Raw genomic sequence first — 16682 nt, forward strand, 5'->3', positions numbered from 1 at the left:
CGGGTCAGATTTTTCCCAGTATGTTAATGTGCATTACACTCTAAAAAAAAAAAATCATACATTACTAACCTTTTCTACAAGAGTTCTTTTAGCAACTTTCGTAATGATCACTGACAATAACAGCCAAGCTTCAACTGTTCGAATTTCTGCAACATCGTAAGTGTTCTCCGGGTAATGACCATTGCTACCCTAATGCCATTCTCCTTGCATTTTAATACATTTTTGTCTTTTTATTAATTTATTAATTTATTTTTTTCTTTTTAATAAGCGAGATCTTTTCTTTCTGTATTTCTCTTTACCTTCTCTTACTTCCTAATGAACACCTTAATATTCTTTGGAAGCTTCAATTTTAAGTCAGTGGCCCCTTTGGTGGGCTTGTTCCATATGAATAGGGTTCATCTTCTGAATAATAATAATAATAATAATAATAATAATAATAATAATAATAATAATAATAATAATAATAACAGTTCTACGGTAAATTTTAAAAGAGGAAGCACATAAATTTTCTGAGTGTAAACTCTGGCACGTTACATGTTGAATGAATGCACCGAAAAAAAAATGTGACGCATAGTTCTTCAGGTTTCACTTGGAACTGAAAATTCAAAATTGTGTTCTACCAGCTTGTCTGCTGAAAATCTAATTGGCAATAAGTCTAGAAACTGATCAGGACCGCGTACGATGTTACAGGTGGCAAACGTAGTTGAAACACAACAGTTTGCTGTACAAATGTGAGAATTTGCTAGACAACTTAACATAATGCAGCCTCTCTCTCACTGACTGCCAATACAAATGACCGGAAAAAAGGGGGCATGACTTAAAATTCAAGAAAAGATATATGCACAGACGGGGCTGTACTCGATATCCGGAAATGTGGCCCATATTCATAGTTGTGCTTGCTCTCTCTCTCTCTCTCTCTCTCTCTCTCTCTCTCTCTCAGAAAACGTCTTGTACAATGAGAAAGGAGCACAAATAAGGTTTACAACAGAAGGCTTGCGAATAAAGGAAGAAGTATATATAAGAAGATGATAAATTTTTTTTAATGGAGGGCAAAACTTCCTAGAAATTCGATAGCGCTACGCCATTTAGATGGACACAACTGCAGGGAGTACTATAAAACACATGATTGTACTGTACATTGTGTAAAATGCTATGCAAAAAAGATGCCAAGTTTACAAAGCTGAAAGGAAATTTTGCACGGAAATAGAAACCGTATTCTTAAACAATACCGAATAAATCCGAAAGTGTTCTACAGCCAATACCACGACATGAAAAAAAGGAGTTATTAATATTTTAAGTTCTTATCAGACTATATGAGACAACAAAAGTCTTGGAAATCGATTTTTAATGGCAGTGTCACTAGACGTTTTGTATTAGTGTCAGCTTATCGAAGAACCTTTTCTCGGAAAGCTCACTACATCGACTTTGCCTATACGCTTGCAACAGAGAATCTAGCAACCCTATCTAATATGCAGCGAGGATCGTCTTACCTTATTCGGAAGCTTGCTTCTGTGAGAGAGAGAGAGAGAGAGAGAGAGAGAGAGAGAGAGAGAGAGAGAGAGAGAGAGAGAGAGAGAGAGAGAGAAACTGCACAGCTGTACTACTAGTTACCTGCCAAATCACCCTTATTTTCAAAATTCCCGTTCAGCCTTATTTTTTTAAATTCCCGTATACCCTTGCTTAATTAATTCCCATTCACCCTTATTTTATTCATTCCCGTTCACCCTTACTTTATTCATTCCCGTTCACCCTTATTTTACTAATTCCCGTCCACCCTTATTTTATTAATTCCCGTTCACCCCCTTTTTTCTAATTCCCGTTCACCTTCAATTCTTTAATTCCCGTTCACCTTTATTTTTAATCCCCGTTCACCTTTATTTCGATTCCCGTTCCAATGTCGGTTTGGAGTTATGGATCATTTCGCATCTTTCTAAACAGCAAAAACTATTCTGATGACAAGAGGAAAACACACACAGCAATGTCCGCTATTTTTCCTCCAAGTTTTTCTTGAGAAAACCCCACGACGGTTCCAATGCTTGAAGTTATTAGTTATATCTTCACCGTTCTAAAATGAAAACAGTCTTCTACCTAGGCTTGAGTCGTCAATTAAAGTTGCAAACCTTTGGACGCCATAAATATCGGATAAATATAGTGAAAAACTGAATGAGATATTTTGCGAAGATGGATTATTCCCTATTCCTCACAAATATTACGCGCTAACAGTCGTTAATATTACGAGAATATCTGGACTGTTATTGGGCACCGTGTGGAGATAGTCACAGAGCACAGGATATTAAATTTCCTGTGGAAAGGTGCCGTTTTCCGTTCAGGCTGTTGTGACATCATCGACTCACTAACAATAATTATGAAAGCGGGCGCGCGCGCGGGAAAAATTAAATCCGGTGCAAATACTCTTCATATCCCACTTACGAATCAAAGGATAAGAAGCGCTGGTTTATATCTATGGCACGCAGAGCAATGAGGATTCATATCTTAGAATATAAAATATGCAAATTAGGCTAAAGGTCAATCGCTGGGAGGACCTATGAGGCCATTCAGCGCTGAAGGGGATATTGACGGAAAGAAGGTCTGACAAGTTTAACAGGAGGAAAACCTCGCAGTTGCACTATGAATCAGCTGGTGTAAAAGTCAGATGGGAGAAAGAATATGAACCGAGGTACAATAAAAGGAATGAAAGGGGTTGCAGCTAGGTGCCGAAGGGACGCAGCAAGGACCCTTCAGTAATGCCTGCAGTGCACCACGTGCGGTGGACTGAGCCACTTCCCCTCTGCGGGAAATTGCGGTTTTCCAAGAATCGTTTTTCGCAGGATGAAATCCATTAAACGTATCTAGAAATTCCACACAATTTTTATCTTACGGTCTGCAGGGATATATATATAACAGAAGAGTCGAAATTTGGCAGCCATGCTCAGAGGAATATCATATCCAATGCTTAAGTTGGGAAGGTTATAAATGGGAAAGGAAATCTGGTTCAAAATAAAAATGAACTCACAGGCAAGTTCAGCAACGTGCAGTATAAAATAAAAACTAAACAAGCCCTAACGGAAGCGAAACATTCAGTGAGCGATTTCCTCTCGGTAATGCACTTCGGAAAACTCACTCCGAGTGTGGGCAAGAGACGAAAGCCACAATATTCCAAGGGGCAACTCTATCTATCATACGAATCCATTTAAAACGGCCAAATAGATGGGAGATGTGTTGCACACCTGGAATGCTAATATTTTCAGGGCTTAGTTACTGCATCACGTTCTTCCTGAACATTGTTGCACTGTTTCCTTACCAAATGCTTGTTCAGAAATTTCCTTATTCTTGCTAAGACAATAAAGAATAATGCAAACTTCAATAGGTTTACTGAGTCTTTAGTTTACCTTGTATAGTGTTGGTAAAGTAAAATGTATATCTAATAGGGCTAAATAATAGAGAGAGAGAGAGAGAGAGAGAGAGAGAGAGAGAGAGAGAGAGAGAGAGAGAGAGAGAGAGAGAGGCCGGACTTACAGGTCTGTATCCTTCATGAAGAAAATGTTTCTGGTAACAAATATACGAGAATGTTTCTGGTAACAAACACACGAAATGTTTCTGGTAACAAATATACGAAAACTTTTCTGGTAAAAAATATAAGAAGACGTTTATGGTAACAAATATACGAAAACGTTTCTGGTAACAAATGTAAGAAGACGTTTATGGTAACAAATATACGAAAACGTTTCTGGTAACAAATATAAGAAAACGTTTCTGGTAACAAATATAAGAAAATGTTTCTGGTAACGAATATACGAAAACGTTTCTGGTAACAAATGTACGAAAACGTTTCTGCTAACAAATATACGAAAACGTTTCTGGTAACAAATATAAGAAAACGTTTCTGGTAACGAATATAAGAAAATGTTTCTGTTAACAAATATAAGAAAACGTTTCTGGTAACAAATATACGAAAACGTTTCTGGTAACAAATATACGAAAACGTTGCTGGTAACAAATATAAGAAAACGTTTCTGGTAACAAATATAAGAAAATGTTTCTGGTAACAAATATACGAAAACGTTGCTGGTAACAAATATAAGAAAACGTTTCTGGTAACAAATATAAGAAAACGTTTCTGGTAACAAATATACGAAAACGTCTCTGGTAACAAATATACGAAAACGTCTCCGGTAACAAATATAAGAAAACGTTTCTGGTAACAAATATAAGAAAACGTTTCTGGTAACAAATATACGAAAACGTTTCTAGTAACAAATATAAGAAAATGTTTCTGGTAACAAATATAAGAAAACGTTTCTAGTAACAAATATAAAAAAAATGTCTCTGGTAACAAATACAAGTTAACCTAATTCTGACATTTCGGGTGTAGATTGTAGTAGTGTCACGGGAATCGTAATTTCTCCATTAGTTTCTGCATTTGGATCTTAGGCATTGTGGTGACATGCGTATCCGAAAAGTATGAAGACATCGATAACTTTAAAGGTGATTGTTACTGTTACAAATAACTCATATCTGGTAAAAGACTGACCTGTAGATTCTGCATAAAAAAATATAAAGATATTAACATGCCAAAAGATATAACTTATTTATTTTATTTTTTTTTTTTTTGCAAGCCACAAAATAAGAGAAAACAAGTAAAAAATGCGTCGACGTTTCTTCGGCGCAATCGAGTTTTCTGTAAAACCCTCTCTCTCACTTGTGAATTCGGTGATTCATGATAAAAGATAGTTGCCCCTTTCCATTCTATTCCTGTTACTCATTCTGCCTTTCTTCCTAACGCCCTCTCTCTCTCTCTCTCTCTCTCTCTCTCTCTCTCTCTCTCTCTCTCTCTCTCTCTCTCTCTCGAATTCAGTGATTCATGGAAAAAGATAATGGTCCCTTTCCATTCTATTCCCATTAGTCATTCCGCCCTACGTCCTAACCCAGTCTCTCTCTCTCCTCTCTCTCTCTCTCTCTCTCTCTCTCTCTCTCTCTCTCTCTCTCTCTCTCATTCATTCAGTGATTCATGAAAAAGATAGTTGGCCCTTTCCATTCTATTCCTGTTACTCATTCCGCCTTTCTCTCCTCTCTCTCTCTCTCTCTCTCTCTCTCTCTCTCTCTCTCTCTCTCTCTCTCTCTCTCAGGTTTATCAGACGCAGCTATTTACGTCTCCTTGAATACACTTCAGTCATCCTAGAATGTAGCTCAGATGTTATCAGCACCATACTGGATGCTCTCCTCTCACTTTCTCAATTTCCATCAAGGAAAGATATCACGAATTATCCCGTATCTTTTCGCACCAAATTATTTATAGGATTTTTTTCTGCTACTCTTGCGGGCACTTTCAGACTTCTCCCCCCACGTTCAGTATCTCAACTCTTTCGTCTTTTCGTTTCGCGTTCCAGAAATGCATAATTATTCATGGAGTCTGAAATTGTGGAGTTCCAGTGTCGGTATTTATCATAAATAATTCGCTTGCTTTATATGTAAAGATGAAATTTATATGATGTACATGCAGTATAATTAGATATATAAGGTAAAAATTTCATATATGTATGTATGTACATGTATATATAAACACAAAATATACATATATACTGTACATATATGTATGTATGTACATGTATATGTAAACAAAATATACATATATACTGTACATATATGTAAGTATGTACATGTATATAAACACAAAATATACATATATACTTATATATATGTATGTATGTGTGTGTGTATATATATATATATATATATATATATATATACACAATGCAACAGAGAACATTTCCGCTTTCATTTAAAAGTCAACGAAACTCATTTCTTTCAGTAAATGAAGGAAACATCTGATAGCGTTAGCTATAAAATACGCATGACAAACACTAGAGGCATGAACTACTTATATCATCGGAAGAAAATCAGACGTCCGCCCTCTCGTCGACCGAACTCGACGCGAGAGGTTTACATATTAAGAATATGATATTCATAATTATTATTATTATTATTATTATTATTATTATTATTTCAAGCATCCGAAGAATGTTGGTTCCAACTTCCCACCGCAGACCCCACACTGCAGCAGTAACTGATCAGTGATTTTTCATCGCCCTTGGGGAGACGCGAACCACCGTGACATCTGAGTGTCATGCCACGACACTAACCGCTATGCCAGCGGATCATCATTGCTGCCTGATCATCTTCAAACTGCGTGTTGCATATTTCCTCATTCATTTACAGTTGTATATCGAAGAGATTAGAATTCAGAGTTTAGGCCACGGGCCAAGTGCTGGGACCTATGAGCTCATTCAGTGCTGAAAGAGAAATTGAGAGCAAGAAGGTTTGAAAGGTGTAACAGGAGGAAAACCTCGCAGTTGTACTAGGAAACAACTGCCAAAGAGGATGGAGCGTCACACTGAAGAAAGAGAATAAGAACGGAGGCGCAGTAAAAGGAATGAAAGACGTTGCAGCTAGGGGCCGAAGTAATGCCTACAGTGCACCACGTGAGGAGCACTGATGGCACCACTCCCTTACGGGGAAAGTTGTATATCCCCAGACTACTTCTGAAATTACGTACCCTGCAAGAACAAATGTGAAATATTATGTAGATATATATACACACATATATATGAATTTTTATCACATCACCGTGATTCATATACAAGCATTAAGCTACAAACGTCCTTTAATATCCAATTCGCTCTACCTCGGAAATAATATATTTTCATATATGTTACCCGAAGGGGAATTTTTTGGTTGATAATAAGTCCGTCGTCTCGTGGGCTCGAACCACAGAGGACTGGAACTCAGGACTACAGTGACGCGATTTTAACCACACGGCCAACTTAGTTCTTGTCTTCAGTGGTTCGAGCCCACGAGACGACGAACGTATTATCAACTAAAAAATTCCCCTTCCGGTAACATGTATGAAAATATATTACCGTATTTCCGAGGTAGAGAGAATTGGATATTAAAGGACGTTTGTAGATTAATGCTTACACACACATATATACACACACAGATTTAACCTGCAGACGAAAGGTATACTGTAAGCCTACATGAATTTTGGTTTAATTCCAAAAACGCGCTTAATCAAGATAATCAGATGAATAACAACGAGCATCTTAATTATGAAATCACTGTTTCCTTTCGGTCGAATGATTCACATTTCCGTCAGACTGAATCTCGCTTTCCTCCAGTAAAAAACAAAGAAACAAAAGCCAAATCATTTCCGGGAGTTGCTTGCTTGCATGCTATACGAACCCGACATCAGTCACACACGCTGCGCGCCACTCCGAAGTGACACGAATTCTCTCAAGTGTGACCTCTGACCTCTCGGGAGTTTTCTCTGATTCCGGACTGATTTTCTTGACTTCCTTCTCTGCTCCAGAAATCGTGCGGTTCTTATACGTTAAGATTTGTCATGTCCAAGAAGATAAAAGATTTTCTTTGCATGGAGAGTTCGCCTTCGAAGAGCCTTCTTGAAGGTGATAGCCACTTGTGCTTTGAAGATCAGGTTCAGCCAGAGAGAGAGAGAGAGAGAGAGAGAGAGAGAGAGAGAGAGAGAGAGAGAGAGAGAGAGAGAGAGAGAGAGACTGGTATAAAAAACATGTATGGAAGTAATATAAAACTCCCACCACATGTGAATGGGAAAAAAGTGATGGGTATAAAACACTTAAGGAAATAATATTAAACTCCTATCACATGTGAATGGAGAAAGGCGAGACACTGGTATAAAACAATTAAGGAAATAATATATAACTCCTACTAGATGCGAAGGAGAGGAAGGCCCAGAAACCTGCAGCCGTGAAAACGCAGCAAGTCGCTAAACGAAACTGCGATAATCGAGCCTACTAATTAAAGCCAGAATTCCGTCACGGTACTCCGTCCACTGGAAACCTGACGACGCGTCCCGCAGCTGCGCCCTTTGGTCGGCACATCAGTCAGAAGCTCACGCGATGCTAGTGGCCGTCGGGTAATCCTCGGATATAAAGGGTTAATCCTCCGATCTAAATACCGTTCATTTTGTTCTCTGCTATACGTTAACTACAGCTAAAGTGTGTTATCGATATTATCTCTATTTCATAATAAATTAAAATAAAAATGAAACTGTATGAGATTTATGTTAAGTAATGCAACAGAATGAGTCCCGTTTTTTCTTCGATATTCTGACAACCTTCCTACAATCCGAAAACGATCCCGAAAACTGCCTTAACGGGGGTCACATTTCCCACGAGATAAGCGTGTCTGAATTTCAAAGAGCTCTGCCGAAAGAAATCTCTGGAGCACTTACTTCGTAGGGCTCACGGCGGTTCAATCAAGGTTCCTTGGTCAATCTGAGATGTCAGTGACTCATTGGACGATAGATCCTACGTATCCAGACCTTAATTGCTCTTTATTTATATTTCTACTGCCATTTTTTTTCTTTTTTTCGTATTTGGTCACTCTGCTCTCTAGACCAGTGGTTCGTAACCAGGGGTGCTCGGACCCCTAGGGGGTGGGAAGCCGGTTCCTAAGGAGCATAACTATGAATAATAAATATATAAATATATATTTATATACGTGTATTTTTTTCTGGAGAAAATAAAAATAAAATACAATAAAATAAAATAAAATAAATAATAATAATAATAATAATAATACTAATAATAATAATAATAATTTTTGTTTGTTTGTTTATTTCAGCAATTCAGGGGGTTGCGAGAACTGACCGCTGATTTGAAAGGGGTGCATACATTGAAAAAGGTTAAGAACCACTGCTCTAGGCGTTCCTAGCTCAGACTCATAGCAAAGAAGAATGTATACTCATTGCGAACGTTACAAAGAAACGTAAACTCTTAAACTGAAAGCCTATTATAGCGTCACTCTGGTAAACTGAAACACAAGACTGCTAAACTGACAGATGAAGTTACAATTTCTTTATCCATTTATGTTTTATAGCGTCACATGTATATATATATATATATATATATATATATATATATATATATATATATATATATATATATATATATATATATATATATATATATATACACCATGCATGGGGATCCACTGCTGAATCTATAGATATATACATATATATATGTATATATATACATATACATATATATATACTATACATATGCACCGCCAGTGTTCCTCTTTTGCAGGATGCAAAAGCTTATCTCCTAATATAATTTATTCTATATTTGTACAGGGCACCGGTATTATCTTCAGGTTTATTTTTCACAAAACATATTCTAGATCTGTTGTGGATTGCACATAGCAACGTTCCACTTACATTATGACTTCAGTTTTGTTTTTCACAACTCGACTGTTTCAACCTGCGTATCTGCCGTGGAAGGCTACAAAGGAATTAGACGAAACGGCATATTCCAACTGTCTCTCGAGCTTCTGCTAGGAATATTCCAGAATCCAGGATCCTGGATTAATTCTAAGCGTCAATGCTGCTTAGCGCTCAAAAATAATTCTGGGATTGCATTTAAGAGAAACGTCTTAAAAGACCTCTTTGTGAGATTATAACAAATAAGAGTCCATATTGGTCCTGACCGTTCAATTAACCATTCCACCTTCGCTTCAAGAGGTATATAAAGAATTTACGTCCTGTTAAAAAATACTTGATACATTGCGAAAATACTTCTCAATATCCTAGCTTTCAATTTATAATTTCTGTTGACTTCTAAATGATTAGCATTGACTATTTCGTCACATTACCACTAACACTAGAACAATAATACTGAGGAGGATAGTGGCTCATTGTAATTAAAAAAAATATTAATGGTGATGATGATCAATTTTATCACCCAGACAAATTTTCATACAAGAGAAAAATAGCCAAGATTAAGTGTGGAATTTTTTGTTTTTGTCTAAAACTATTTATACTGAAAACTCGTACCTTTGGTTCGATTAAACAGTTGCTGAATACACCATTTATATGTACAGTTGATATAGCTGTGAATACAAGAGCAATGAAGGTGGTTTAAAAAATTCTACGATTCTGGGAATGTACTTTTTATTTTTTTTCAAAGAACAGGGAAGGAAGATTACCAACTTAACTATCGACATCAGCCAAGACCACAGAACCTCGTGGCCTCGTATGATGACGAAAGGGGAAAACAGAATGCCCAAATGAGAGAAATGACTACCCATGGTCAGGGCACGTTTTGAGGGAAGGGAGGAGTGGGTACGGGGTGGGGGTGGGGGGGGGGTGGTTGTTGAAGGGGGCCAGGCACACAGCCGCAAGAACAGGTGTCAGTGGCAGGGGAGGAAGGCGCCTCTCGCAGCTCATTGGCTGAACGGGTGGCCTAGCGAGAGCACGTGCCCAACCACCAATCGCGCAGACTTTGATTTCGAACGACTCGCTCTCCCACGGAGACACTCCAGGCTTTCCACTCCGGGGACGCATCCTCTTCGAGAGAACCCAAAGCTCCCAATAGCTCGTGTAAACAAGACTTGACTGGGGCTCCTCAGGAAACGGCGCTGGCAGTAATAACAGACATACTGCATAACATACCCAGACGCGGGCTGGCCCCAGCTCGGAAAGGATAGAGCGAGCGGAGCGCGTCTACAGTAAGTGTACAGTACAGTACAGTACCACAACAGGGCTTCTTCGAGGGGACATTCTGCATCGGCGTCGACTGCCTCCTGCCTGGTCGATCGCAAACGCAGCAGCGTCAGTTTTTTTTTTTATATTTTTCAAACCAGAAGGATCGGTTTTGTTTTGCGACGTCGCAAATGTCATCAGCTGTTAGAAAAGTGAGGCTGGAAGCTCCGTGTCGTAGATAGCGCTGGACGGCGACCGCCTGATAAAAAGTGAGTATCGACGATTTTAAGTTTTGATTTTTTCTAATGTCAGTGATAACTGGAGACGTGCTTGGGTAACTGTTGAAGAAGCAGACGACACAGTTATCGGGGGGTGCCATTATATTAATTACCCTTGAGGGAACAGGTGCAATAAGTGTGTACAAGAGAAAAGTTCATATGCTTCGGATGACCAAACCAGCTTGTTAAGTTACTAACCAATTTCCTTTAAGACTGGCGATTTTTACTACGTAACCTGTTACCCCACAAACTTCCTCACTGAAAACGCTATTGGTTTTGAGCTAAAAGAAACGTGTGCTCCTTGAATCATTAGATTGGGAAAATTGTGGTTAAAAAATCAGGGATAACTGCAGTATACGCAGTGATGGAGTTTCTGTGGTAGAGCTACTTGAGTTGGAGTAGATACCATCAACAGTCGGCGCTAACTAGCCAGTTACATGACATTTATTATACTCTAGGGATTCTTGAAGGCACCATTTTTCCTGTCTGGGACACATTTATATTTATTGAAGCTGCGCCTGTCCGTGTTATTTTTAGTTTTATTTATAATGTTGACGTTACATTTCAGCGGTAATATACTGATAAATTATCATTTATGCATGATTTAATTATCATTTATGTATCATTTATGAATGGTTTTGTGCGTATTTTTTCCCGGGCGCACTTTTTTTTTTATATTATTAATGTTTTGTGTAGATGAGATGGTAAGTCAGATTTGTACTGTAATTCACACTTGCAAATACTCACAGATGAAATTGTATTTAGGAAGTATACAGGAGAACTCGTGGGTATGCATTCAAGTACGATACAATGTTATGTATACCCTATATTATATATATACATATATGTGTGTGTGTTATATATATACATACTGTGATATATATAGTGACATACAGGAGCTCTTGCGCATGCTTTGAGTACAATATTAAATTTTATATATATATATATATATATATATATATATATATATATATATATATATATATATATATACATATATATATATATAATAAAATATCGAAATCATTTTACCTCGAGAATAGCTTACACCCAATTAGAATCATGTATTATTATGCATCCTCTGACAATGACCCGGATTCGAACCCCCCAATTTTTGGGGGTATGATGAAATTAACCTTATCCACTCAGCTAGGTAGAGGGCATTCGATATCAATAGGTAACTTATAGGTTAATATTTGGGAATATAAAAAGTTTTGTTAATATTTATGACAAACTATACCATTTACATATAATATATATATATATATATATATATATATATATATATATATATATATATATATATATATATATTTTATATGTATATCTATGTGTATGATGTATGTATGTATACGAAAACCCTCATTGTTAGAAAGTAACATAACGTAATAAAATAAGCAAACAACAGCCGTCGAAAAAAAAAAGTAACAGATTTGCGCAATGCCATTTAAAGAAAACAGGATTGGAGATTTGCATACCAGTAACCCAAAGAAAATGTCTGCACCAATCTTTTTGATATGAATTACGATAGTTAATATATATACTGTATATATATATAAATTTATATATTTATATTATGTATATTATATAAATGCATTTGTGTATATATATACTGTGTGTATATATATACATATATATATTATATATATATATAGTTGGGCTACTCACAAAACCGGCGTATCAATTCCCAAGGTCAACGATGTTCGACGCAATTATAGGACCTCCAGCAAGTGAACAAAACTCAGTCGGTGTACAACCAGCGTTTGGCTTCCTCCGATAACAAGCGCCCTTCGGGTGACACCGCACGCCAGGGGCATGACTTGCTCTGGCCGTTAGAGGAAGGAATTCCTAAGGGGGAAGTCCCGAGCCGTTGGAATTTGGAAGTAAATAATCCTTCATCGCAACATGACTAAATTTCCAAGATTGCGATGTGAGCAGTGCGTGGTTTTACAGACACACACACACATGCACGTATATATACATGTGTGTGTGTGCGTTACAGGCAGATAGCGAAACCGGGCATTTCGCGAACTGCCTGAAATGTCAGCCAGATAGCGAAATGCACTGGGGAAATTTGATCCCCCCAGGGGTTAGTGCTAAACACGGCGAAACAGTGATTCACCTACAGTTTCGCCGTGTTTAGTAATAGCCCCAGAGGGGTCAAATGTATTTCGCCGTGTTTAGTACTAGCCCCTGAGGGGATCAAAATAATGTCCCTAACTGCACTTCGCTATCTGCCTGAAATTTCAGGCCGTTCGTGAAATGCCTGGTTTCGCTATCTGCCTAAAAACATACATACATATACATATATATATATATATATATATATATATATATATATATATATATATATATATATATATATATATATGTATATATATATATATATATATATATGTATATATATATATGATATATGATACCGTATATATTTATATATATAGTACACACGCACACACAAACATAACGCAACAAATATCGTTCAATTTCCAATTCGCGCTACTTCGGGAATATCACCGAAGGGGAATTATAAGTGATAAATGGTTTTGGTACCTAAGTGACTCAAACACTCGACAGTACCCTCCAACGACTGCCAGTCGACGTTCAAAACCATCGTTGGTTGTACTGTCGAATGTAGAGTCGATTAGGTAGCAAACCATTTATCACTTATAACTCCCATTCGGTGATATTCCCAACATTTGTAGCAAGTTGTATATTAAACAACATTTGTAATATAATGTTATATATAAATGTCATATATATATATATATGTATATATATATATATATATTATTGTATTTTAACCAACTCTAAGAAATAATTACGTGCAATCAGTCCACGTGCAGGAAAGTCTGAATTGAAACGATAAGAGTTCAGTTTAGCCTGACTGTTTCGTCCTCTACCGAAGAACCCTGACGACGGCAATTTATCAGTAAGAAGTTTCCAACGTACAATGCAAACGATAGACTGCGATAGTTAGAAATCCATAAAACTAGTTGACAGGTGGTTCAACTGTAAGATGGCAGATAACATGCTATCAATAATCTGTCAACGTTATTGTAAGATGCAGGCAATGTCGTATTGTAAATTAACGCATCATCCGCAACCTTTAATTGTAAGATACGTGTTGATAAAAAAAAAAAAAAAAAAAACATTCGTGACACTGCTAAATCGACCCCCACCCCTTCCCCCCCATCCTAATTCATGAACCTGAATTTTTTTTTTTCTTTGAACGTATTTCAATGGTAGTCCGTAGATTTAGCAATTGCTTAATCTGCATATGTCGTATATTTTTTTAGTGTCTCTCTGCGCCCAAAATGAATATCCAAAAAAGGACTTTATATAGTCCTTTTTTTCGCCGGGTGTGTGTGTGTGTGTGTGTGTGTGTGTGTGTGTGTGTGTGTGTGTGTGTGTGTGTGTGTGTGTGAGGCCAGTTTAATGGAAGGGGTTGGTACAGCTGTACGCCACTACTTAAATATTCATAAGAAATAAAATAGCCGTGCTGAAGAAAAATCCCTACATACTTTCCCAATGTTTTTCTTTAATAATCCGTACACAAAAAACTCACATCTGCATTGGCTAGGAAGGCATTACTTAAGGCTCTTTGCAGCGTCCCTTCGACCCCTAGCTGCGACCCCTTTCATTCCTTTTACTGTACCTCCATTCACATTCTTTCTCCCAACTTACTTTCCACCCTCTCCTAACAATTGTTTCTTAGTGCAACTGCTTAGAGGTTTTCCTCCTGATACACTTGTCGAACCTTTCTACTCTCAATTTCCCTTGCAGCGCTGAATGACCTCATAGGTCCCAGCGATTGGCCTTTGGCCTAAACTTGATATTCTATCTTCTATCTAATGAAAAATCTGTACACACTTTTCAAATTGTCTCTTTTTTTTTTAAATAATCCGTACATAAATGAACCTCAAATCTACATTGGGTGGGGAAAGACGATATGATTTACAGAAATGTTAATAACATTGTATCGAGATAAGGATCATTCACAAAAGCAGTTTTCATACTTAAGCAGTCACGTATTGCATATTTCAGAAAGAATTGGATTTAGAATTTAGGCCAAAGGTCTATGAGGAGAGTGTTGAGGAAAGTAAGATGGAAGAAAGAGAATATGAAAGGAGGTACAGCAAAAGGAACGAAAGGGGTTGCAGCAGCTAGGGGCCTTAAGGAAGGCACGCTGCAAAGAACCTTCAAGTAATGCCCACAGCACCCCGAACGAGGTGCACTGTAGGCATTACTTAAGGTAGTGAAATTCCATTTGGAAATGAAGTCCATAAAAAACAAAAGAAGAAGAAGAAGAAGAAGAAACGAGAACGAGCAGGTCCATAATTAGCGAAACGGCACCACCACAACAACATACGAGTAAGCCAACATATCACTGACATTGTGAGGACCCCTAAACCTGCGTATTTGCGAAGGGACTTTTATCAGTGTACACACACACACACACACACACACACACACACACACACACACACACACACACACACACACAACTGCTCAGGGTCCTTGTCAGCAGAGGTGTAGGTACAGCGACCCTCCTCCAACCTTTGGCCAGGGGTACGGTTAACAAATGGAAACAAGTGGGGAAAGGTTTTCGTGTGTTTGTGTGTGTGAGTGAGTGTGTGTAGTCTGGAGATTACGCTTCTTACTGCTGTTATCAGATACTTGGTGCGGTGCTCCTCTCAAAATTGTGAGTTTGGGACTCCTCAGATTAGTCACATTTGTAGGGTGTAAATGACGGCCGGGGAGGACGTAAACAAACTATTATTATTATTATTATTATTATTATTATTATTATTATTATTATTATTATTAAGAAATTCACAACCTCGTGGAAAAGTTTGTGAAATAGAAATTCACAATTATATAGTAAAAAAATATATTACTAATGTTTTAACGTGAACACTGAACAGTGTTCGAAAGTCTTTGCTTTTGTATTTTAAATTATTATTATTATTATTATTATTATTATTATTATTATTATTATTATTATTATTATTATATTTAAGTCGCTGTCATTTTTTTATTTCAATAGCCTCAATATCAGAGGCATTAATTCTGCTACTATTAATTTTACGACAGTTTTAACATTAATGGTCATCATACTCGCCCACAGCCTTGATACTGTCATCGTTAATACTGTGTTAAGCAAGTTTTGGCTACGGTCATCAAAGCTTAAAAATGAACGTCCAACCAAGCGAAGTTTTTTTTTTTCTTTTCATAGTCACTGTTATTAACCCACTGTCACTACTGTCATACAATCAGAAATAATTGCAAGAAAAAGTAATGTGATTCAATGATACTGAGGCTTCGGGCCATTTCAAAAACTCGGGTTTTACCTGATATTAAGTTGAATCCTTGCAGATATCCAAATTTAAATTTTCCACCGTTTATTCAAGAGCACATCAGTTTGACAACACCGCAATAATGGCGATATGATGAAAATACTGAAGTATAATGTCTTCAACTAGACTTTCGTGAGAGGGTAACGTAACTTTTATTAGTTAGCTAAAACTCATGAGATCGACCACTTGAGATTCGGATGCCCAAGTAATAAGAGTGCTGCTTGAGATCTGGGATTAAGTCTGCCGATTTTTTCAGGTCCGTATAATTTTCACGTGCGATATTTGGTCGTTGATCACATACAGAATAGAATAGAACAGAATATAGAATTTAGGCCAAAGGCCAAGCGTTGGGACCTATAAGGTCATTCAGCGCTGAAACTGAAATTTACAGTACAAAGGTTTGAAAGGTGTTAACATGAGGAAAACCTCAAAGCAGTTGCACTATGAAACAACTGTTACGAGAAGGTGGAAAGTACGATGGAAGAAAGAAAATATGAACGGAGGTACAGTAAAAGGAATGAA

General features: G+C 37.3%; 2 protein-coding genes across 2 annotated transcripts in view; both read left to right on the forward strand.

Moving 5' to 3' along the window:
- LOC136852841 (processed variable antigen-like) overlaps nt 1–16682 on the forward strand; it is a 76601-nt gene that overhangs the window by 31535 nt on the left and 28384 nt on the right. The window lies entirely within an intron of this gene.
- LOC136852842 (transcription factor GATA-6-like) overlaps nt 10266–16682 on the forward strand; it is a 108331-nt gene continuing 101914 nt past the window's right edge. Inside the window, exon 1 of the mRNA XM_067127747.1 lies at nt 10266–10791. The gene's annotated coding sequence lies outside the window, so the exon portion shown is untranslated. The remainder of the gene's footprint in view (nt 10792–16682) is intronic.

This window comes from Macrobrachium rosenbergii, chromosome 26 (genome assembly GCF_040412425.1).
Source record: "Macrobrachium rosenbergii isolate ZJJX-2024 chromosome 26, ASM4041242v1, whole genome shotgun sequence".
NCBI lineage: Eukaryota > Metazoa > Arthropoda > Malacostraca > Decapoda > Palaemonidae > Macrobrachium > Macrobrachium rosenbergii.